This window comes from Callospermophilus lateralis, chromosome 18 (assembly GCF_048772815.1).
Source record: "Callospermophilus lateralis isolate mCalLat2 chromosome 18, mCalLat2.hap1, whole genome shotgun sequence".
In the NCBI taxonomy this organism is placed as follows: domain Eukaryota; kingdom Metazoa; phylum Chordata; class Mammalia; order Rodentia; family Sciuridae; genus Callospermophilus; species Callospermophilus lateralis.
Genome location: NC_135322.1, coordinates 42,928,209 through 42,952,210, shown reverse-complemented (window position 1 = coordinate 42,952,210; position 24,002 = coordinate 42,928,209). Strand labels below are relative to the sequence as shown.

Genomic DNA, 24,002 nt, shown 5'->3' with positions numbered 1-24,002 from the left:
GTTCTTAAGAAGGACCTTGGATCAGCTTATAGGCTGTCAAGCACTATGTGTTTTGGCCAATACCAATTCAGTGGTAAGACCAGAGGATGCTCCCACTGCTCTCCTACCAGACAAAAAAGTAAAAATAATTCAAAATTGTCAATCATAGTTTTGAATAGTTCATATTACAAAATTTGAATCAGAAGGTTATGATATGGCTGATTTTTTTTCTCTACTTAACTGGAAACAGGAAACCACTCTATTATAACAATCTTTCACATGATTTTTTAGTGAAATTCTAGGCCTTGGAATTTAACATTTATCTGGGGAATAAGGATCAGGGAAAATGAAATTCTTATCAGACAGGACTTTGAAAAACAAAACCAAAAAACAGCTTTGCAATATTGTTTTCTTCCAGAACACATTTGATGAATAACTCTTCTGTGTTTTTATGTTCACTTTTTCTTTCAACCACATAACTTCACTTTGAGGCAAGGGTAGTCACCTTCATTTTAGAGATCAATCTTCTAGGTTTTGAGACCTGTCAGAGCTGGGATTTCCATTCAAGTCTTTGTGTATTTATATCTTAGGTGTTTCCTATTCTAAACGAACTGACTTCTTGGGCTATTCTTCCTCAGTTTTAAGTTCCAAGCCAAATGTCCCATCAGCCAAATTGATAATCCTTTCAAAGATATTTTGAAAGGAGCACAGTGCATCCCTGTGGCCAGCAGTGTAAACAGCAGGAATCAAAGTTTGAGAATTCAAGGGAAAGTGATTTAACAGCTTTTAACAGTGGCTGCCTCACAAACACCTGAAGTATGTTGTCCTTTAAGTTCTTAGAGACTCATAAAAAAGGCAGTTTTCTTTTTTAAGACGATAGTTTTATTAACATTTTGGGTTTTGTTTGAGTGTGTGTGTGTATGTATACTTATTTGCAAAGAGATTTTTAAAAGCATTCTCCACATGACAAAACAGCATGAAGCCTTTTGTAATTTTATTTAACCCTCACAACGGTCCTATGTGATCAGTCCTGCTAATTGCCACCATTCTCCATTGCATCAGTAAGGAAATAGAAGTTCAGAGACGTTCTGGTAACATGACTGCTAAGTTACGGAGCCAGGATTCCAGTCCAAAGACTATCAGACATGAAGCCTAGACAATTAACTACTTTCTTTACTTTTATCATTGATTTTATTTTCTCTTTCTTAGTTGAAAAGATAAAAGTATGACTATTGGGAGTTCTAATAAAATTAGTTGAGGGTTTACTGACACATTTGATACAACTGTATGATATCTCTTTAGCCTCAATTCCCATGTTGGCTAGCTATACTCATGACAAATGTTGAGCCCCTGAAGCCCTTTAATGTATGACCAATGAATTTCACCTTTATCTCGTCACCTTTTACCTGTCCACAGAAATTCTAGGCCTGAATCTCAAGCCCCTTGGAATACATGCAATTCATTAACTTACTACTAATAGATTGTTTTGTATCATTGTTCCATCAGATATCATCCACTGGATATTTTACCCGTTTGCTAGAACAGGTAAAAATGCCTTCCTCCTTCTGAAAAGAAAATTGAGAGACAAAACAATGACACCTTTGGTCCATCTCAAGCAATATAATGGAGCTGATTTGATTATCTCCCCTTAAATGGTGGTTTAAGGAGAGGGCAGGAGAGGCTGGGGCTGCTCAGTCTAGACCTTTACCACACTCAGCCTGGTCCTCAGAGCAGCAGCACCAGCATTATCTGAGAGATTGTAAGAAAACCAGGATCTCAACCTGCATTACAGATTTAAGGAATCAAAATCTGCATCATTTTTATGGTTTCTATATATATATGAAATTCACAGACACCAGACACTGTTATTTTTTCCTAAAACAAGATGGAGGAAAGACACTACACAAATTATTATTCCATAAATCTACTCCAACATGAGTTAGGACATTTTTATCTTTTTGTGATTATGAGATATAGCTAATTACAATATTGCTTGAGTTGATGGGAAAGAATTTAAAGATTAACTCAATATTTTACCTTGAATATATTCTCTAGGCAATTTATTTTCTGCAGAAGTAAATAAGATTTTTTTTTCCCTTTAGTAAAAGGGTAAAATGGGACTTGGTACAGGGATTGAAGAGTAAAGAAATGACTTGAACAGTAGAAGTTTAACCCATCTGACCATAGCTCAGACAAAATTGTGGTCAACAGATTAAACTAGAGGAACCAGAATTCAAAGAACAATAGACTATAGAAATACTGAAATTGGAAGAAAGCTACATATATTTGCTTAAAGAATATTCTGATGACTGGCATGGTGACACACACCTGTAATCCCAGTGATTTAGGAGGATGAGGTAGGAGGATTACAAGTTCAAGGCCAGTCTCAACAAATTAGAAAGGTCCTAAACTATTTAGCAAGATCATGTCTCAAAACAAAAAGTTAAAAAGCTGGGGATGTGGTTCAGTGGTAAAATACCACTGGTTTCATTCCCCAGTATGTGCAGGGGACGGAGGGTCTTCAGATGAACAGGTAGCCCAGAGGGACTGATGGTTTTGAGTAAACCTAGAATGATTGTCTTCCATAAAGACACACAGTCCACAGGTAGTTAATTTGTCTCCATATTCTATATCACCAGTTCTTTTGTTATGATAAATACCCAGTTTTCTTAATTGCTAATTTTATCCAAGATTGTTAGAAAAACAAAAAACTGGACATCTGCAACAACTCAGCCAGAAAAAGATATTGGTCATTTTCCTTTCTTTCACTTTTTTTTTTTTTTTTTGCCCAGTTTATTATCTTTGTCAACTATTCATTTTCTTTCAATTTCCTTTATTTCTCCTCTGGCTATCTTCCTCAATATTCCTTCCACTTATTTAAAAACTTCAAAGGAAATTTGTATATGAATTTAGGATGAAATAATTAGTCAAGAAGACACCAATAGCAATTTAATTCAATAATCCCTACCATTGCCAAATACAGACGATTTTGCCTGAAGGCTCTGGGCCAGGTACTCTATAGCATGTTTTAATGTGTACTCTCCACTTCAATCCCCAACTCCATTTCAATAGATAAGAAAACTGAAGTTCACAAAGTGAATAATTATATGACTTTGGGCTAATTAAGTAACAGGTTCAAAATCAAACCCTTATCTTAATGCATCAATAAATATATTTGTTGATGTGAATGGCTAGGCAGGAAATTTCAGGAGCAAGCTCCTATATTTGTGAGAAAAAAAATCTGTGGCATATTTGACACTTTTTTTTTTGGTTGTTGTTATTGTTTGTTTTGGGTTGTTTCAGATAAAGCCCCCCAAAAAAACCCATAAGAAATTAGCCAAAATCTTGGAGTCATTCTTCTTGGTGACCTTTGAACTTCACTGATGGTATCTCATTATAATGTTAAATTCTGTGTCCAGAAGGTATTTCCCTCTTCCACTTTGAGCATGTATGAAGAAGCATGATCCTGGGCTTCAGAAGTGTATCCACCTCTACATGGGATGAGAAGCCTTTCCAATATGAATATGCATGAGTCATGCCAATAAAATCCTGGCGCCTCCTATTTTCAGAGACACTGCTTTCGTAGTCCCAAGGCTCTCTTTCTACCAGTAATAAACCATTCCTCACTCTACCACCTAGCTGTGCTTATTGGCTTTGCATCCACCAAGGGGCAAACTCACTAGGGGCCATTGACAGTGACACTAAGATGATTCTAAAGTTCTCGTTGGGAAGTATTTCTTACCAAGTTGCCATTTTTATGAACATTATGAATTCATAAATGGATAAAGAAAACTAACAGCAGATGAGGCTATTTCTGCTCTTTTTGACCATTTCCATTTTATTAGAATTTTAAACATATTAATTACTAATTAGACAAATCTAGATGATAATCACAGTGATTCAATGTAACCAATATCATTTATTGGAGCAAGAGATTCATCACTTGGAAATGATAATTAACTCATCAAAAATGTTTTTGGATTGCAAGAAAAAAGGAAGTACTCAGGAGTTATGCTAAAATAAGCAGCTGAAATTCTCATGGTTACTGAATATACTGATACAAGGCAAGACAGACTTTCAGTAAGTACCCTGTTTGCAGCTCCAAAAAAGGAGCCTTCGTAAAGCAATCAAAATAATAGAAAAATCTTTGGATATTTTAATGCCTTAATGTAAATTTAAGTCTGTGAATATTGGGTTTCCAATGCCTTATGTTTAATGAATCTACATTTAGCCTAAGAAAGCCTCAGTACTTGGATACTCCAGTCCTTGCATAGGGACTGCAATCTAACTCGGTTTTTAAACAAACTTAAAACTCAATTTAGCAATCTGCCTTTGTAACAATGAACTGAGTCTCAACCAATAACAGCAGCCAAGCTTTAGTCAAACCAGGTTCAAATGAGGCAAATGTCAAGTTGTAACCAAACTGTCATTACATCTCAGTTCCCTTTTTCTGCATGTCATTTCCTTTTTTTCTATCCAGAAATGTTATCCAGGCTTAATGAAGTTCCAGAGATCTACAGAACCTGTCTGGGTTCTAGGAACTGCCTGATTCTGTTCTTTGCACAATTACACTCTCTTACATTTAATGAGTCTAATTTTCTTTTTTTCTTAAACACTAATCAGAATTACAAATTGATTTTCAAAGTTCTTTTCCTTTTGCTCTTATTTTTGTTGTCTTCTCTGGAAGAGATTTTATGTTCATGGCAAGGCTTTGCTGGTGTTTGTTCATGATATTCTATTTCATATTCCTATCTCTGTAACAAACACATAACACAAATAGTCTGAGTCACTGCTAACATCACAGAGCAGTTAAATGGTAGTTTTTTACATTGTCATGGGAAATATGTGTTAAGATTTAGATATCAATAGTAATAAGAATCCTGAGTTTATCAAGGATAAACTACTGCCTTTATAAGATCCATAGGTAATACTTAATTGCGTCTGTTTCGTAAGAGATCTAAGTCTGACTGCATGATGTGTTAAGAAAAAACAAATATTTCAAGAGTTCGATTTTCTTAATTACTTGCAAAAAATTCTAACAGAAACAGAACTTTTCATTAAGCAAAAATAAATCATCTTTAAAACTGAAAATGAATAAAAGCAGAAATGTGTGTGTGTGCACATGCACATGTGTTTTAATCTCTAGGTACAGGAGATCACGACAGATGAACCTGCATTGTTATCCAAGATGCTTCTCCTCCTAGTTGTACAAGTAATGGAGTCCATACCTTTTGAACACTTACAGATTCCTCTTCAAAAACACTTGAGTTTTCTCAGCAGTGATATTCAAAGACACTCTGTATATAGTGACTTTTTTATTATAAATTTTGCATATAAACACTTTGCAAGTTCTGATTTAATAAGGACATTCAGTGCTTTCTTAATACTACTGGAAGTTTCTCCCCTAGGACTCATTTGATTGCTCAGAAATATCTTTGATTCATTTCCATGTGCTAATTCTGGAAACCATGAGGCCATTTTCTGAACCTCTTCTAAATTCCTGATACTAAACCCTAGGGAGACAGCAATAAACAAGACAAATGAGGTCCTTGCCTTCACTAAGCTTGTAATCCACTGGCTAAAACATATTTTTGAGGGAGTGATTATAAGAATGTGAATTTAACAAAGAAGTCCAAGGCATAATGCAAATATAAATATTTTATACAATATAAAATGAACATGTGCCAAATTGTTAATATAATTTGTTAATTAATGAGGGAACCAGAAATATGAAAATCGGTTCAAACGAGAATTTAATTTATAGAGATTTATACTCTCTGCCAAACAAAAGTTAGACTCATTACTATGAGCAGTAATAATCTGCATTGGTCTGGACAGGAAGCATTTACATTACTATCAATTTTCTTAAAGTCAGCTTTTTCTGCACAATTGTGAAAAAGCTGACCATAAGACAACTGAGACATCCCTAATGGCATCAGATAACCCCAGAAGTTTACCAGGTCATGCCTATCATTCCTCCAAATGGAAACCCAGTGATCTCCTTTGCCCATTTTTAAGTCTTTGACATTTGTCCCAGTAGTTTAAAAGGGAATACCTGGAGAGATGGTCTGTAATATTGGGTCAAAAAGACAGTCACCATGTCCCTACAGACCCAACAGAAGGCACTGCATAAGCATTGAAGAGCATTATAGAAATCTTCAACCAAGGTGGACAATGATAATAAACAGAAATTCACTTCCAGACACGTGGCACCTTGCTTTATTTACAGGAAAGGAATTGGCAAAAAAAAAAAAAAAAAAGACCTGATTTCCTGTGACTTGGCATACTGACCCATAATTTTATGCCAATAATCCTTATCTATTAATATGGAGTTATTCACTTTTCAAATGCAAAATATGTGTGATGGAGAATTTTTTTTGTCAATGGGACATGGAGTGCCCATATATTTGATTAAACATTATTCTAGATGTTTCTGAATAACTTCAACATTTGATGACGTTACAGCTAATTGTCCTTCTCTGTTACAGGGCCTTGTTGCATGCAGGGCAAATACTCTACCATTATGTCTCCCAAACCAAAGCCAATTGAGGATGAGTTATATCCCTAACTCAAAGCAAAGTGCCCATTTTAATGTAGGTAGGGACGATCCAAACTACGCAAAGCCCAGATAGAACAAAAAACTGACCTTCCTCTAAATAAGAAAGAAATAATTCCTGCCTTACTGCCTTAAGCTGAATGTAGGGTTTTTGTGCTTGGAATTGAATCTGAAACATGGGCTCTTCCTGGGTCTTGAGCCTGCCAGCCTTCAAACTGTCACTACAGAATCAGCTCTTCTCATTCTCAGGTCCTCAGACCATTATCTCTCCAAATTGCTGACTGCAAAACTTGGGACTTGTCACTCTCCATAATTGGGTGCAACAAATTCTTGTAATAAATCTTTTCCTATTTGGTTGTATTTCTCAGGAGAATCCTTACAAATACAATGTGTATTTGTATGTTCAAGATCTGAATGTCTATTCATCATCGTTTCCAATTTAGCTGTATTCCAATTAGAACTCTCTTGAGTTTTTGATGAAAAGTTGACTCCAGTTTCACCTCTGGGATGTGACCTTCAAGTTTTTCTGTGTGTGTGGTGGTGTGTATGTGTGTGTATTTTTTAAATTTATGCTTGTTTATACAGTGTGGGGGAAAAGTACACAATACCATGCATTTAAAATTGGTTGAAAACACACAAAAAAACTTGCAGCTATTAAAATAAATATGTACTGCAGTTTATTCAACCATTCTCATTCAGTTGGATATTTGTTCACAAATCTAATAATCGGTAAATCTGTTTTATAGACAATAACTGGACCTAAAAAGAATGTGGATGTATAAGTCATTTGAGGCACAATTTTGTCAATTTATCATTTTGATTGTACATTTCTAAGTTTCTTTCTTCCTCCCTTTTTCTATCTCTAATTGGATTAAATTTTTAATTGAAAAAAGCAGAATTTCTCTTCTTCCTATTAAAAGCAAATGAAAGTTTCTCCACATAAGAGCAGTTTCGTGCCATCATGATTAGGGCTGAGTAGGGAAAATGCCCTTTGAGAGAACATTCCTCCTCCTTTTCCCTGTTGGCGAGTTGCAAGAAAACTCATGAAGAATGGTGATTGTTAATAATTTAGAAGAATCCAAAAAGGAGAAAGATATGCTTCTTAATTTAAAATGAAAGGGTGGATGCATAGCCACTAGATACACTTCACTAGAAACGAAGACCATTTAAATCATTCATGCCATAAGGAGGGAATATAGATCATTTTCTTATGTCCTCTTCAGTGGTGTTTTACAAACTCAATCACTTGAGCATTAACTTTTGAAGTCATGCAGCCAAAAAAAAAGGAAGATTGTCCATCTTTAGATCCCAGTTTTTAAAAGAATTTTGAGGCAGCAAAACAAATTATTATTTGGCATAGGTAGCACATGACTATAATTTCTTTTATGGAGACAGTGACAGGAGGAGTGTATGTGTTCAATCATTTAATGTGCAGGATCCCCGTAATTATAGGCAGCCAGGAATATACATATTCTTTTGGGTTATAAACTAAAATGATGGGTCCCCTCAATCTACTTGTCCAGATGAATTTTTGATTTGACTCATGCCAACCATCTGTCTTCTTCTTCCTCCTCTTTTATTTTTCATGTTTTCTGCATCCTATGAACTCATTGTGTAGGATTATTATAGCACACAATTTTTGGGGGTGGTGGGGTAGTGCTGCTTGATGCATCATGTTCTTTCTATACTGAAAAATGATTTAACATGATTTACGATATTTTTAAAAAAGGAACTTGGCTAAATAAGTGAAGAAGACTTGCCTAGGACTAGTAATACAGTATTCATTACATTGATTTTTTTCCTTTATTCTGTATTTCTTAGAAACTAAAGCAGAAAGGCAATTTGTTCAATTAAATGAGTTTCATTTTATAAAATAAGGTAGTATTATAGAGTAAGTTTGTAGTTTTGCTGACAGTGATATATGTAGCAGAATTTAGTGGCAACTTATTTAAGAAACAAGAGGTAACACAAAACTCTTTGTGATTTGATAATATTCTTAATTTATATGCTGATTTAATTTCTATTATAGTATAAATATATATTAAATATAATACAGTTTTATTTTATAATAGCACCTGAAAACTTGATTTGCATAATTCTATTGCATTTCCTCATTATTTGTGTGCTCACAACAAGAAAAGGAAACCCAGTTTTGTTGTATAGTAGATATCTGAATGAAATATCTTTTTGTAGTTAATTTGAGGGAACAAAGAAAAAATTATCCTTTGGACTCTTCCAAGATACTTTTAAAATGTCAAGACTCACTTGAATAGGGTATTAAAGGCACCTCTGAGCAAGTATAAAACAAAGAGAGAAAAACTGTAATTCAAAATTAGTCTGAGAGTTCATAGGAAGATTTTTATTTTCATGTCTTATGTTTTTATTCATTTCATTTGTCACTTGGTCAGAAAGAACAAGCTGAGTAAATAAGATAGTCAAGGAAAATAAGGGTTACAGTTAAAAAAAGAAGAAGAAGAAAATTGAGGAAAGAAATATAAATGTGTTACTTCCCTGGATTTGCTTGTCTATTTCTTTAATCATGCTTTATGACTTTCTCTCATCTGTGCTCCTCCAACTCCATACAAATTGACAAGAGCCATGTTCCTTCCAGGTTCCTGAATATGACAAGCTCTCTTGGGCCATTTGCCATGAGATTTTTAACAGACAAGGGCAGGTGTCATTATCCAAAAGATGTTTTCAGTTATCTTGCTGGAGAATGTAAGCTCAATTATCTATGATGTTGCCCAAGATATTTCAATACCTAGACACATTTAAATTTCTACTTCTACTTGGCTAGGGAAATACTATCCTTTTTGTTATAAAGAAAAGATCTCCCTTGGATATTTGATGTAAATAAAGGTAACACATGAGCTAATTTCTATACAGTGTGAATGCAATTTCTGCATGTGTATGCACTTATTTATTATCTATTCTTGGTAATTTAACAATTTAATCCATACTACCATAACTGTTGGTTATCAATATATAGATACTGCACAAAATAGTAAAGAAATAAAAATTATTTTATAACTCAACCAAATACACATTAACCAGTTTTTAAATTATATGCTCATTTTCCTATTTCCAGCACAGCAGGGATGTAAAATTATAAAGACATAGGGTTTCTTTCTAGTTTTGTCATTCTGTAGGTGTATGATAATGGAAATATCATCTAACCTACTGAGCCTCACAGTTCTTCTCTGTAAAATGGATGATAATGCATACTTCATCAACACTATGAGGATTACATTATATAACATGGCAAAGAATAAAAAATCAGTTCCTACATGTTTTCTTGTATGTAATTTCACTTGTATTTCATGGTACTTTTGAGTACTACACAATAGTCAAATTATATAATATATGAACTGAGTTGAATAAATTGAGTTATGATGAATTAGAGGAAATCAAGATGATTTAAATGAGGTACAATAGTTTCTCATAGAATTGGTTCTTGAGATAATGCAAGTGGAAATCCTTTCACACGGACTTTGACAGGACTTATAGTCCTGGGCATAGTAGAAAATGGAAGAATCCAAAATGGTTAATCAAAGTCTCAAATCCTGATTGCTATATTATGCTAAGCAAGGTAGATGCTGACTTTTGTTTACTTTGTTTTAATTAGTCTATACTAATTTATCTCATGAACAGTGGGCTTCAGGTCTTTTTGTTATTTTATTTATTTGGTACTGGGGATTGAACTCAGGGGCATTTTACCACTGAGCTACATCCCCACCCTTCTACGTTTGAGCCGGGTCTTATTAAATTGTTGAGGACACTTAAATTTGTGATCCTCCTGTTTCAGTTTCCCAAGCCACTGGTATTATGGGTGTGTGCTACCACATCCAGCCAACTTCAGGCCGTTTAAATCTTACCAAGAAAAAGAAATGTACCATCTTGCCCTCTTTTCTCCCTCTTTTCCTGTCCTTCCTGTCCCCTTTTGGAGGGTAAGATTTTCCTTTTCAATTAACTTTACTTGGACATACTTTAAACATAAATAAAATATATCCATGTAAGTGTCAATTGGGTGAATCTTGACAAATATATTAACAAGTGTAACCAAAACCCCAATCAAGATTTAAAATGCCTGCATCTTCCTTAAAGTCTTCTTGTGAAACTCCTTGTAATAAAACCACTCGCATGCTTTCTGTGACTATAGCAGAGTTTTGTCTATTTGGAAATTTCCTATCAGTAAACTTATTCAGCACATATCCATCTGTATCTGCAGAGGATTGGTTGCAGGACCCCCTATGAATACCGAAATCTGTGGGTACTCCAGTCACTCGCACAAAGTAATAGTTTTATATACCCTATGCATATCCTCCTATATGATTTAAATCATCTCTAGATTACTTATAATATCAAATCCAATGTAAATGCTATGTAAATAATTGTTACAATGAATTATTTAGAGAATAATGACAAGAAAAAAGAAATCCATACAGGCACAATGCTTTTTCCAAAAACTTTCAATTTGCCAATTGTTTGAATCCTTGGAACCCATAGATACAGAAGGCAAACTACATGTGTAGTTTGATTTTTCCATATTATTGTTAAATATCTTTACAGGGTCGCTATTGTTCAGTGTGCGTATATAAACATTTTATTTTCTCATCTCTCATTGATGGGTTTAATTTTTATTTCCAGTATGTGGCTATCGTGAATAGTGTTGCTGTGAACAGTCATGTATACATCTTTGTGGAGATACTCATTTTCATTTCCCTTTTGTGGTTGCCTAGGAGTGGAACGTTGGGTCAGAGAGTAAGTGTACATTTAATATTTTTGAGAAATCCCCAAAATTTTTTCCAAAGTGCTTGTCCCATTTTACATTCCCAGAGTAATGTATGTGGGTCCCAGTTGCTCCCCATCTCCACCAACACTTCATATCGTCCATCCCTTCAAGGTTAGCCTTTCACACCCCTATGCAGTAGAAAGTAATGGCTACTAAATGTATATATCACAGAGGATCTATAATGCTGATCTTTTCATGTTCGCTGATCATGTCTCAAATATACTATTATTTAACTTTTTATTGGAAAATAATTTCAAGCACAGCAAAGGTACAAAAGTAGTACAAATATTTTCCTCATTTATGCTTTAACCCAGCCTCACCATTTAATTACATTTGCTCTACCATTTGTTCCTCCCTCTCTTTCTCTAACCATGTGTGTGCATTTTTATATTTTCCTTAAGACTTTTGATTGTAACTTTCATAGGCTGTGGTCTTTTCTCAAAATCTTTAGGGTGTATTTCCTAATAAAATACTACCTCATTTAACTCCCACAGTACAATTATTAACTTGAGTAAATGTACAGTTCTTTTATGCATTTTTGTAGACATTTTTTGGGGGGACCAGGATTGAACCCAGGGACATTTAAATACTGAGCTATATTCCCAGCCCATTTTTTAGTGTTTGCTTTGATACAGGGTTAAGTTGCTTAGGGACTCATTAATTTCTGAGGTTGGCTTTGAACTTGCAGTCCTCCTGCTGTACCTTTCTGGGCCACTGGGATTACAGGTATGCATGGGGCACATTTTTATAATTTTTATTATGGCTTTGTTGGGACTTAGTTGCATAGTTTAACATTAAGGAATGTTTGCTTAAGATGAAAATAAAGTACAATTTAACAATATAAAAATAATACTAATAGGCAGAGCCACATTTTTATCACCCACACAAGATTCCCTTTTAATGGTGGTTCTTCTCATCTTCTGCTTACTTATACGTGCATGCACATCACAATTCTATCCAAGAAAACCATCAAGAAATCGTTACATAATTAATAATATAGTATATAAATGTTGCATTCGAGGGAAAAATGTCTACATAAAATGTAGAGGAACCCTTTAATTATCAGGGTGTTGCTAGTAGAAGGAGAGAGTAGAGAAGGAGATTCAAATGGAGGGAATAAGGTGCTTTTTATATTCCACTTTCTCCTGCTTTTTACCTAACATACCACGTATTTTTCAGTTTTGTCAATTTGCCTATCATATTAAGCCCTCAATATAGCAACCTGGTATATTGCTCCATCTATTCAGTTTTAACAATTGTTCTCAGTACAGTTTAAACATTCTCATCATACTTTAAAAGTTTATTTCTGTGTATTTCACATTTATTTTAAATAGTTTACTTATTGTTCTTTGTTAATAACTAGTGTATAAATATATTCATTATTTTTAATACTGACCTTGTACTCTGACAGTACAAGATTAATATTTTATTTTTAATAGAAAATTTTAAGTAATTTATAAATCAGCTAAGTACGTGATCTAGTTTTCTGAAAATAAAGACAATTTTCTTTCTTTCCAGTCTATATGCTTGCTTTATTTCTTTATTTTCTATGTCTTGCCTCTTGCATTGGCTAGGTCTTCCAGTACAATGTCGAATACCAGTCTCAAGGGGAATACCTTTGCTTTGTTTCTGGTATTAGATCAAAAGCAATTAGTTTCATAGTAAACACAATGTTAGCTGTAAGGGATAGTTTTTTTAAAATTTATTATCAAGTTGAGTATTCTACTCCTAGTTTGCTGTGAATTTTATCTTCAATACATGTTGAATTTTATTAAATGCTTTTTCTGAATTTATGGAGAAAATGTTAAAATTCTTACTTATTGTTAATATGGTTAAATATGTAATGGATTTCTAAATGTTATATCAAACTAATTTTTTTTTAAATAAACCATTCTTGGTCATGATTAATTATCCATTTTTATAGTTATTCAACTTGCTAATCTGATGTGAACTTTTTGCATCTGTGTTCATGAGAGAGGTTGGTTTATTTCAATTTTTTTGTAATGACTTTGCTTTTGTCAAATTATTTACAACATTTTCCAATTATTCCTTTTATATCTTTAAGATGTATAGCCATGACTTTTCTCCTATTCCTAGTATTAATAGGTTGTGTCTTCTATTTTTTTCTGGTCAATCTACCTAAAGGCTTATCAATTTTATGGACTTAACAAGAAAAACAAGTTTTTAAATTTTTTTTCTGTTTTCTATCCGCTTTTTAAATGACTCTCCTTCATATTTGCTTTCACTTATGTTTTTCATTTTAATTTACATTTCCTTTTTTTAGGTTTTTGCAATGAAATTTTATATCATTAATTTTAGCCATTTCTTTAATTTATGTTTGAACTTTTAAATTCCTGAACTTCTTTCAGTATGGCTTAGCATTGTACCTTATTAAATCTGACACGCTCTACTTTCATTTTCATTCAGTTTCAAAATATATTCTAATTTCCCTTCTGATCTCTTCTTTGACCCATGGGTTATTTAGAAGCCCAGTATTTAATTTCAAAATACATAAAGGTTTTCTAGATATGTTCCTATTACTGACTTTTATTTTAATAATGTTGTGGTAAAACAATGTGCTTTGCATAATATTGGTTTTCAAAAATTTGTTGGGACTTTTTGACCTAGAATGTACTCTACCTTGATAACCTTGTGGACACATTTGAAAAAGATATGATTTATTTTTCTGTTACTGGGTGGCATTTCTGAAGAAGACACTTAGTTCAAGTCTGTTTATGATAGTCACAGGCCTTCTATACCCTACACATGTCAATTATTTCATATCAGTCTCCAGGATAGTCACATCTTCTCTATCTCTACTGCTTGTCTGCCTACTTTTCTATCAGTTTCTAAAAAAGGGATATTAAATATTCCATAATGAATGCAGAGTTGTCAATTGCTCCTTTCTCTTCTATCAGTATGCTCTTCATGCATTTTGAAGCTTCTATTACTCTGTGCATAACTTAAATTTTTTAACTCTTTGTGATGAACTGACCCCTTTCTCTTTATCAAATGTAACCTTTATTTCCAATAATATTTTTCTGGTTTTTATTTTTATATTAACAGAACCAACTCGACAGTTCTTCGGATTAGTGTTTCTGTGCTTCTACTTTGAGACTTTAACGTTTAAACTATATGTGCATTACTATTCAAATGAGTTCCTATAGAAAACACAGTGTTGGTTCTTGCTTTATACGCTAAGTACTTATAGTTAGCTTTTTAATTGGAGTTTTAGACAATTATATTTACTTTCTTACTGTTTGTTTTTATTTTTTCCATCCATCCTATTCTTTCTATGACTTTACTCTCTTTTGGATAGAATATATATGCACAACTTAACCCATACTCAGAGTTTATTTTATAATCATCATTGATCTAGTAGCTAGTCCTACCTGATTGATTGATTTAGCATTTGCTCTAAGGTTTGTAATATTTGCCAGAGTCTACTTTCAGATATTATATAACTTGACTTTTATATAAAATCTTTATTCTTCCATCTTCTTGCTCCTAACACTTTATTATTTGTATTTATACATGCAAATTAATATATATATACACACACATAATGCTCTTATTCTTATTGGACAGTCTTTTAAATTAAAAGCATTATGCCAGGTGTGGTGGCACATGCCTGTAATCCCAGTGACTCCAGAGGACAGCAAGTTTGAGGCCAGCCTCAGCAACTTCATGAGACATGGAGCAATTTAGTGAAACTCTGTCTCAAAAATAAAAAGGGCTGAGAATGTGTCGCAGTGGTTAAGCACCCCTGGGTTCAATTCCTGGTACAAAACAATAAAAATAAAACCCCCTCAAAAAAATGAGCCTTGTAATTGCCCCTTCTGATACTTTTCATTAATTTTTGCATGTACATTTTAATGTGGTATCATTTTTCTTTCTACTTAAACATACTTTAGTACTTTTAATACAAATCAGCTAGAAAAAAATACTCTCAGCTTTTTATTTGTTTGTAAAGTCATTAGTTTACCTTCATTCTATATATATACATAATTATTATTTTTAGGCACTTTAAAAATGTTATTCTAGCCAGATGTATTGGTGCATGCCTGCAATCCCAGTGACTCAGGAGTTTGAGGCAGGAGGATCACAAGTTGGAATCTAGCCTCAGCAACTTAGCAAGATCCTGTCTCAAAATAGAAGAAAAAGAACTAGGGACCTTGCTCAGTAGCAAAGTACCCCTGGATTCAATTCCTGCAAACAAATGTTTTCTACTTTTTTTTTCTACTTGTATTTTGTTCTAATGAGAAAAAAAAAACAAATATAAGAATGATTCATTTACGTATGTAGTATATGGTTTTTAACTGTAGATATTTCAAAGATGTTTTCTGCATTATATTTTTTCAACTATTATGATGTAACTCAAGGGATTTTTCTTGTGTTTGAAATCTTGATTTCCTTGAGCTACTTGGATCTGAAGAGTTATAATTTTTAACAAATAATTTTCAGATAATTAACTTCTACTGTACCCCCATTTTTCCTGAGATTCCAGTTATGCATATTTTAGACTGCTTGATGGTGCCCCACATAGTTTTTTCCTCTGTGCTTTAGTTGAGAACAGTGTATACTTTTGTTATTGTTTTTTTTTATTTTGCAATGTCTTATTTACTATGCATCCATTGAGTGACTTTTTCATTTCAGAAATTATAATCTCCATCTCTAGATGTTCCTTTTGATGATTTTCTTCTTTCATTTTTTTCCTAAGTTAATTATTTCCATTAAACTTTGGAGCACACTTAAAACTGTTTTCTTTCTGGATATAGATCACATTTTACTGTTTTTCACAGTTTGATAGGATACACGACATGGTAAATTTTAACAGGATGTTTTACATGGTAATTTTACATGATTAGGTGCTAGATAATATTGTTGTATTTTAAAATATGGCAGACTTTGATAATAGGCAGTTGTCTTTGGATTGGTTTGACTCATTAAAGCTTTTTTTTTTTTCCTCTAGATCTACAGAATCCTTCATCTAGAGAGACTTTTGTCCTGCCAATAAGGCTGGACCCTCTGATATCTCTACGTTTAACTCTGTTTTATTTCTACTAAAGCAAAAGTGAATGTGGGAGACCTTGGGATCCAGCTTACAGATCTCTGGTATTGTGAGTCCTTGTGGAGGTTCCCCCACGCGTGCTTAACGTATTCAGCAAGGGAATCAAGGAGACCTGTAGGCAGATTTCCAGGCTCTTTCTCTGCATAGCTCCTTTCTCTCTGGCTCTCCACTACTTGTGTGTCAGCTATGTGTCCCTCCTGGACTCCTGTTTCTGTTGTCTCAACTCAGAGAGCCACCGTGCCCTTTTTGGGGTTTCCCCTCTAGCATTAAGGTCCCCAGAGTTCATCTGGGAAGGAGACTGGGGTGATGACAGCATTCCCCCTGCAATCCCCTTTCTTGAGGGTCATTGTTACTGTATTTTGGATGTTGAATGTCCCCCCTCAAAGGCCCACGTGTTAAAGGTTTGTGCCTCACATGGTGTTACTGTGAAGTGGTGACTTAGAAGGAGGTCTTAAGTCATCGTGGGTATCCCTTGAGGGGAATTGTGGGACTCTAGTCCTTTCCTCGCTTTGGCTCCTGGGCTTGAGGTGAGTGGTTTTGCTCTGCCACATGTTCCCACCATTAGAGAAGCTGGCTGAAAACCATGGGGCCAACTGATCATGGTCTGGAACCTACAAAACTATGAACCACAGTAACCTTTTTCTCTTTGTAAGCTAGTTATCTTGGGTATTTGTTATAGTAATAGAAAGCCAGCTAATACAATAGCCCTGTGCTTCTTGCTATTTTCTATTTTCTGGAAGTAGTTATTACATATATTTTGTCCTATGTTCTGCATGCTTACATCAAGAAGAAAATTGGTCTTAGCTACTCTGTCATGACCAGGAAAGGAATTCCCATTTTGTGCACTATTTTCCCAAAGGTAAATTTAGTTCCAACAGAAACTTCCCCAGCACTGTGGTATGACAAAACCACGCAGAACATAATGAGTGCTATTGATCCACAGGTGACCTCATGGTCTCATCTGCCTAAAGAGTACACATCATGAAACAATTGATCATCAAATTATTTATGGCCACACAGAAATGAGTGAAGTGACATTTTTATCTCATTAAAAAGTACTGCCCCAAAGAGTTTATGGTTTCTCAAACTGCTTTTTCAATGAAGAAACATAGAAACTAGCTGGTTGTCTTAGACCTAACAAATTACCTTTTACACACACACACACACACACACACACACACACACTCCCTCTCCCTCTCTCTCTCTCTCTCTTCATAAAAGTTCCTAAGCAAGAAAATAAAACCATCTCCTTAAATATTATAAATTCTAATATATATAAAGGGTAAAATGATTCCCACAATGAGTACTGATAGTATAATTGTCAACTTTTGTTCTCATTATCATGTATGATAAAGAAACTGAAATCCATCCAGTGAGATTCCATAACTGTAAGATACTGTGTGGTGAATCCAAAGGTCTCCAGTTGCTTATTCTGGCCTTCACTCTATGCTGTCTCTACCATATTACACAAGCAATGGCATGCATTGGGTGTATGAAAGTCTGCTAGGAGAATGCTTACTGGACAGCAGTGGTCTTCATTCAGTGAATTAACCTGTGGATTTATTTTCTAGTCAATTCCCCATTTCCAATATTGAATTCTCATGAAATGACCCAGTAATAAGAAATCAGTCTTTGGTGTCAGAAAACTTGGTGCCAAATCTTAGCTCCATCACTTCTTGTTCACACAGAAATTTCCTAAGCTTTAGTTTTCCTCAGTTGGTAGGTATGAACAATAATAGTGCCAAACAGACTTTTTTTTTTAACAGTAATAAGTTACCAGACTTAGTAGGCGCCCAATAGATATTTGCTAAAGATCATATGTGAAAAGCTTACTAATGACCAATACTCACTGATGACCAATAGGTATTGATCATTAAATTACTACTTTTAAATTCAAATATTTTCAGCTTGATTTTAAGAAATTGATTTTTTTTCAAGGTAGCATTTTAAACTGAAAATAGGAAATCTTAAGAGCACAGTCAGGGCTCCACCCAGGGCTCCATCTGTGAGACTCACCTTGGTTTTATGCCTTCCAGAGGAAAGACATAATCTTGTGCCTGCCTAGGACTCGACCTGCTTCCTAGAAGCACCAGGAAAATTCCATTTAGCTATTGTTGTTCTAGATGAACAATGTGACTAGGACCTGACAAGTTATGTCCTTGAATGGAAAGACAATGTCCAAAGAACATTGTTTGAAAGGGGACTTTCCTACCTCCTCCTCCGTGCACAATGATTTTATTCCTCCTCCTCTGTGCACAGGCTGATAGTCTCTTCCAATTTACACATCTCCACCCCTTTGCATTTTCATAGAGGCCACCGTTTAGCCTTCTTGATCTGGAGTCACCTCTCTTTTTAGGTGACAGCACCAATGGTTCCACATTCAGAACAAAACTGCCATACCAGGTTCTGTTTCATCCCATGATTGAAAAGCACAAGGGTAACTTCTGTATTATTTCAAACACACAGAGCTATTCATTGGCTGTTTGAAGTGATTCACTTGATTCAGAAGTGTGAGGCATTGTAACTCCTAATTACAATGGGAATGATGTGAGGATCCCAATAATAATTTAAGGAGAAAAATAATAAGATCACATTGGCTGTTGTTACAAGTTAGGAGGTAAAACAGTAACATTTTTACACATAGTGAAGCATCTGTAAAAAGTATATGGATTGACTTTGATACTGACATTCAGCACCCAAGCTGTCATCCGCTCACCAGTGAACTGCAACATGTGGGAGTCTGGAGTCAAGGAGAAACTCAAGTTCAAACACAGTGGGCCATGCTTGATGGTCACATAGATTCTCCCTCAGGGAGGTAACTCTTCAGTGATGTTTGTGGGGTAGAAACAACAAGACAGCATATTTCTTATTCTGAAATATCTGGGGAATAAATCCTCATATTGTTTGTGATCAAAATGTCATTATGCATGCCTTTCATCAGAGTCATTATCAAACAATATAAAAAGTTTCTCTTCTCTTCATAGGCTTAATTGGTTGACTGGAATGAATTATTTAAAATATTTCAAAGACTCTTAATTCGTGCGGTAATGATACTTTACAATTGGCTTATATATTTGACAGTTAAAATTGTTTGGGGCTCAAAAAAATTAGAAAGCACTTCTGAAGCATCACACGTGGGTTTGCATCCCATCTTTCTTATAGGGAATTTTAAAGCCCTGGAATAAGATCTATCATAATGTAACTACGCTAGGAGACTGCGTGCTAAGTGTTCTCACCACAAAAAAAAAAATAATTATATGAGTTAATGCATGTGTTAATGAGCTAGATTAGCCATTCCACACTGCGTATATACTTCAAAACCTCAAATTGTACATAATATAATTTTATCTGACAATTTACAAATAAATAAACATGATAATTTATCTGGTTTGCTCACCATTTTAATCTTGATAGTAGCACAATATATAGCTAGCAGTCATAGTCAATATTTGCCATGTGAATGAAAGATCCAATTTTTAAAAATTCTCTAACATCTGATTTCCCCACCCTGAATTTCTTTCTTACTTTCTCCAAGAATGTTAATGGATGAGGAAGAGATTGGGAGAAGTTGAAGCAGAAAAAGGAGAACCAAAAAACTACCACTATTTTCAAAGCTTGTTATTTAGAAATCAATATTATCTTTTATATTTGAAGTGGGGGCTATCACATGAGTTAATCTAGGTGCCAGTAACTGAAGTGTATGTGAGAAATAAAATAAATTTAGAAAGATAAACTAATACACTCAACAGGACAAATATCCAACAAAAGAGGAAGAATCAGCATTTCAAATAGTCTAATAAGGGGGGAAATGCTTTTGTATAAATAAAATATGATTTGAAGAAAACACACATTCTTGCACAATAGTCAAGGTTATTTGATAAATTCACATAATCAAATTTGAATGTATGGTGATAACATTTAGATGAAAATGAATGTACTCATTTTACCTGACACCATATAAAAATTCCCATGAATTCAGAAAAAAAATAGAAACCGTGTGATCTATTTTTCCCAGTGAGGAACAACAGTGTGGTCGTGTAATTCAAACAACTCTAGTTCCTATGTTCAAATCCACTTTTTTTTTTTTCCATTTCTTCAACATATGATATTGCTCAGCCTATCCTGAAGGATGGTTCTGAAAAGAGAAGTCAGTATATAATAATATTAAACTTACTTTTTCTAAATTGGAGAATCCAATCGGAACTCCATTGGAGCTGGAAACTTTTAAGAAATTTAAGTCTACGTAAAATTCTTAAGGGCCAGAGGGACTCCATGCTGTAGTTTGCTATTTTCTCAAAGTTTTAGAAGACAAAGATCATCACTGTATTACTTTACATAGATGAGATCTAACTGAAACATTAAGTATTTGTCTCTGACAAGAAAGAAACAATTTTTTTTTTTTTTTTTTTTTTTTGGTACTGGAGAGTGACCCAGTGGTATTTAACCACTGAGCCACATCCCCAGACCTTTTTTTTTTTTTTTTTTTTTTTTTTTTTTTTAAATGTTTAGATACAGGGGGAGCTCCCTAAGTTGCTCACGGCCTTGCTAAGTTGCTGATGCTGGCTTTGAACTTGAGATCCTCCTGCCTCAGAAATTTTTGTCTCATCATGGTCTACTTTGGTGATTTAACTTGATATTCTAACTGGATAAGATGAGAAGGTAAGAAAAAGAAAATAAAGACTTTCATCCTCTGGATGCAGTGAGAGTGAATGTATACTTGAAGCTTGCAGATGGAGAACCGACTGACGCATGTGGCCTTTGCAGTATTTATTTTGAAACGAAACACTGTAGTGCATAAAAATCCTGAAAAAAATCATTTTTTGAAAACATAAGCATTTAAAACAAACATGTCTCTTGCTTCAGTGAAGACTCAATAGCCTAAATGTTATAATTGCTTTTAAGTGCCAAGGAAGTTGAAGAAATAAAAGATAAAATTACAGTCACTACTTCCCTCATGAAAAGTCATTCTTTTAGTAATTCAGTAAACAAAGGGGCTTATATAATACTGTTCATCTGTGAAAAATACTTTATTTATGACAAAGATGTTTCTGTGATAAGAATTAATTAAGACCGACCATCTGGTTTGAAGAGTTTTTTTCTCTAAAAGAGGACAAAACAGAATTCTTGAATTTTTTAAAAAAGGTAACTTTTTATTAAAGATAGAAAAATAAATAATATAATTTTGTTTACTTTAGGAAGAAATGTGTGTGTATGTTCAGAAAAGGAGGAGATTACCTGGCTCGGATGAGAATAAAATAAATCTATCTAGAGCTGTAGATGTTTCAATCTACATCTATATGTATGTACCATATGTGACTTAAAATATCACTGTTTTAACTTTGAATTTAGACTTTTAAGTGGAATATGTGGGAACTCTGAAAACTTTTGTGTTTAGAATAAAATTTTCACCCACTTCCTTCACCTCCAATCCCATGCAATAGTAAGCTTTTAGAAACTTCTGCCTGTGCTATCATCTTCATTTTTTTTTTCTTGAGTTCTATTGAAAGTTTCACAGAAAAACTATCGAGTAGCTGGGCATGGTGGTCCATGCCTATAATGCCAGCAGCCCAAGAGGCTGAAGCAGGAGGATCTCAAGTTCAAAGCCAGCCTTAGCAACTTAGCAAGGTCCTAAGTAATTTAGCAAGACCCTGTCTCTAAAAATATTAAATTAAAAAGGCCTAGGATATAGATAAGTGGTTACTTGTCCCTGGGTTCAATTCTCACTACCAAAATAAATAAATAAATAAATCATCACTGAATGACTACTTTGTCATGAAATTCTTTTTTCTGCTTAATTCTAAATCTTCATAACACCATTATCTTGTTCTACTGCTATGGGTAAAGATATGATCTGTCAGAGTGAGTGACATTGGCCCAGCATTGCATGAACATATTTCTCATCAGGTAAGAGGGGAGCAGGTGGCTTCCCAAATCCAGATTTTTCTTAATCCACTAAATAGATCTGGATTTAAATCACTGTTTTCTTTTCTAGTGATGTGCCCGTAGTCCGTTTAACATGACAGCTATAAATTTCCATCCTATTTCTCATGACAATCTTGCTAGATGTTTATAGAATTTCAGCACAAAGTCTAGTATAGGGAAGGTACTCCATCATGTTAGCCATGTAATCACAAGAGATGCTTTTGAAGGAAATTTCCCGTTACATTTCTTAATTTGTCATCAAAATTTCCTGTGAGCAACATGTTGTGTGGATGGTCATGTGCATCAATGCAAATATACACATGCTAACTTCAGTGCTATCTGCCGCAGTCCGGCTGCAGCAAAATAACCGGGGGGTGACAAACAACTTGTGTACATTGATACAGCAGGAGTGGGAGCCGTTTGTTGTAGGACAGGAGGGGTATGTATACATTCCACACAGCTTATCTTAATTAACATAAACTAGATACAGCAGTCAACCAATAAGGAATCTCCACACTTAATGGCTTGCTGGCGTTACTTCACAAACCACTCCCTCTGGCAAAATGCCAGGCGCCATCTTGACTTGTTTACAGACCCTAACAGTTATCTTTTTAATTATATATGATAGTTAATGCTTATGATGCTATTAATGAAAAGAAAATTCAGTGTTTTGTTTTTCCCCCCACATCTCAAACTACTCCAAGAGTTAAAGTTCGGGTGGGGGGTGGAAGCAGGTTCCTGGTGTACCAGATATCCTTAAGAAAAACCAAAGGAATTCTGTAGAGCTGATCAAGTCCCTGAAAGAGAAATTTGCCCCAAAGCTGCTTCAAAAGGCAAGGAGGAAGCTTATATATGAAAAAGCTCAGCACTGTCACAAGGGATATAGCAGATAAATAGAAGTGAGCTTCACTTGTCTAGAATGACAAGAAAAACTCAAGTCTTCAATGCTTTTGCACAACTCAAATTGTCTTTTGTTATCAGGATTAGAGGTATGTTATCAGGATTAGAGGTATCATTGGTATGAGACTAAATACCCATCAGGTGTTGTAGCTTCTTTGTTTCTACCAGATCTTCCATGGCACCTTTGTTAAGTGCAACGAGGCTTCCATTAATATGCTGAGCATTGTGGAAGTTTGGGGGTATCCAAACTTGAAGACAGTAAATGAACTAACCTACTACCATGACTATGGCAAATCAGTAAGAAACAAATTATCTTGACAGGTAACACTTTGATTTCTCCAACTGTTGGCAAATAAGGCACCATCTGCATGGAAGATCTGTTCCAAGAGATCTGCATTGCTGGAAAATGATTCCAAAAAACATGCAACTTCATGTGGCATTTCACATTACCTTCTCCAGGAGATCAAAGGAAGAAAAAGAAGCAACCACTTTGTAGCAGGTAGAGATGCGGACATACCATATCAAAATGCTTACTAGAAAGATGAACCAAGATATCTACCATGATATTTTCGTAACATGGTCAGTTCATAAACAGTGCCTGCTCTCAAACTGGGAAAAACAAAAAGCAAATTTAATACCTGTAATATTCATTGTATGTATCAATTTGGCTGACCTTGGAGTGAGTAACACTTAGATTAGCTTTTAATTCAGAGGACTCAAAATAACCAGATTGTCCTTCCCAGTGTGAATGGGCCCAATTAAAACAAAAGGCTGAAGAAAGA

General features: G+C 34.5%; 1 pseudogene; it reads left to right on the top strand.

Moving 5' to 3' along the window:
• LOC143383224 (large ribosomal subunit protein uL30-like) overlaps positions 1 to 23,630 on the top strand; it is a 101,271-nt pseudogene extending 77,641 nt beyond the window's left edge.
• The last annotated feature ends 372 nt before the right edge of the window (positions 23,631 to 24,002 follow it).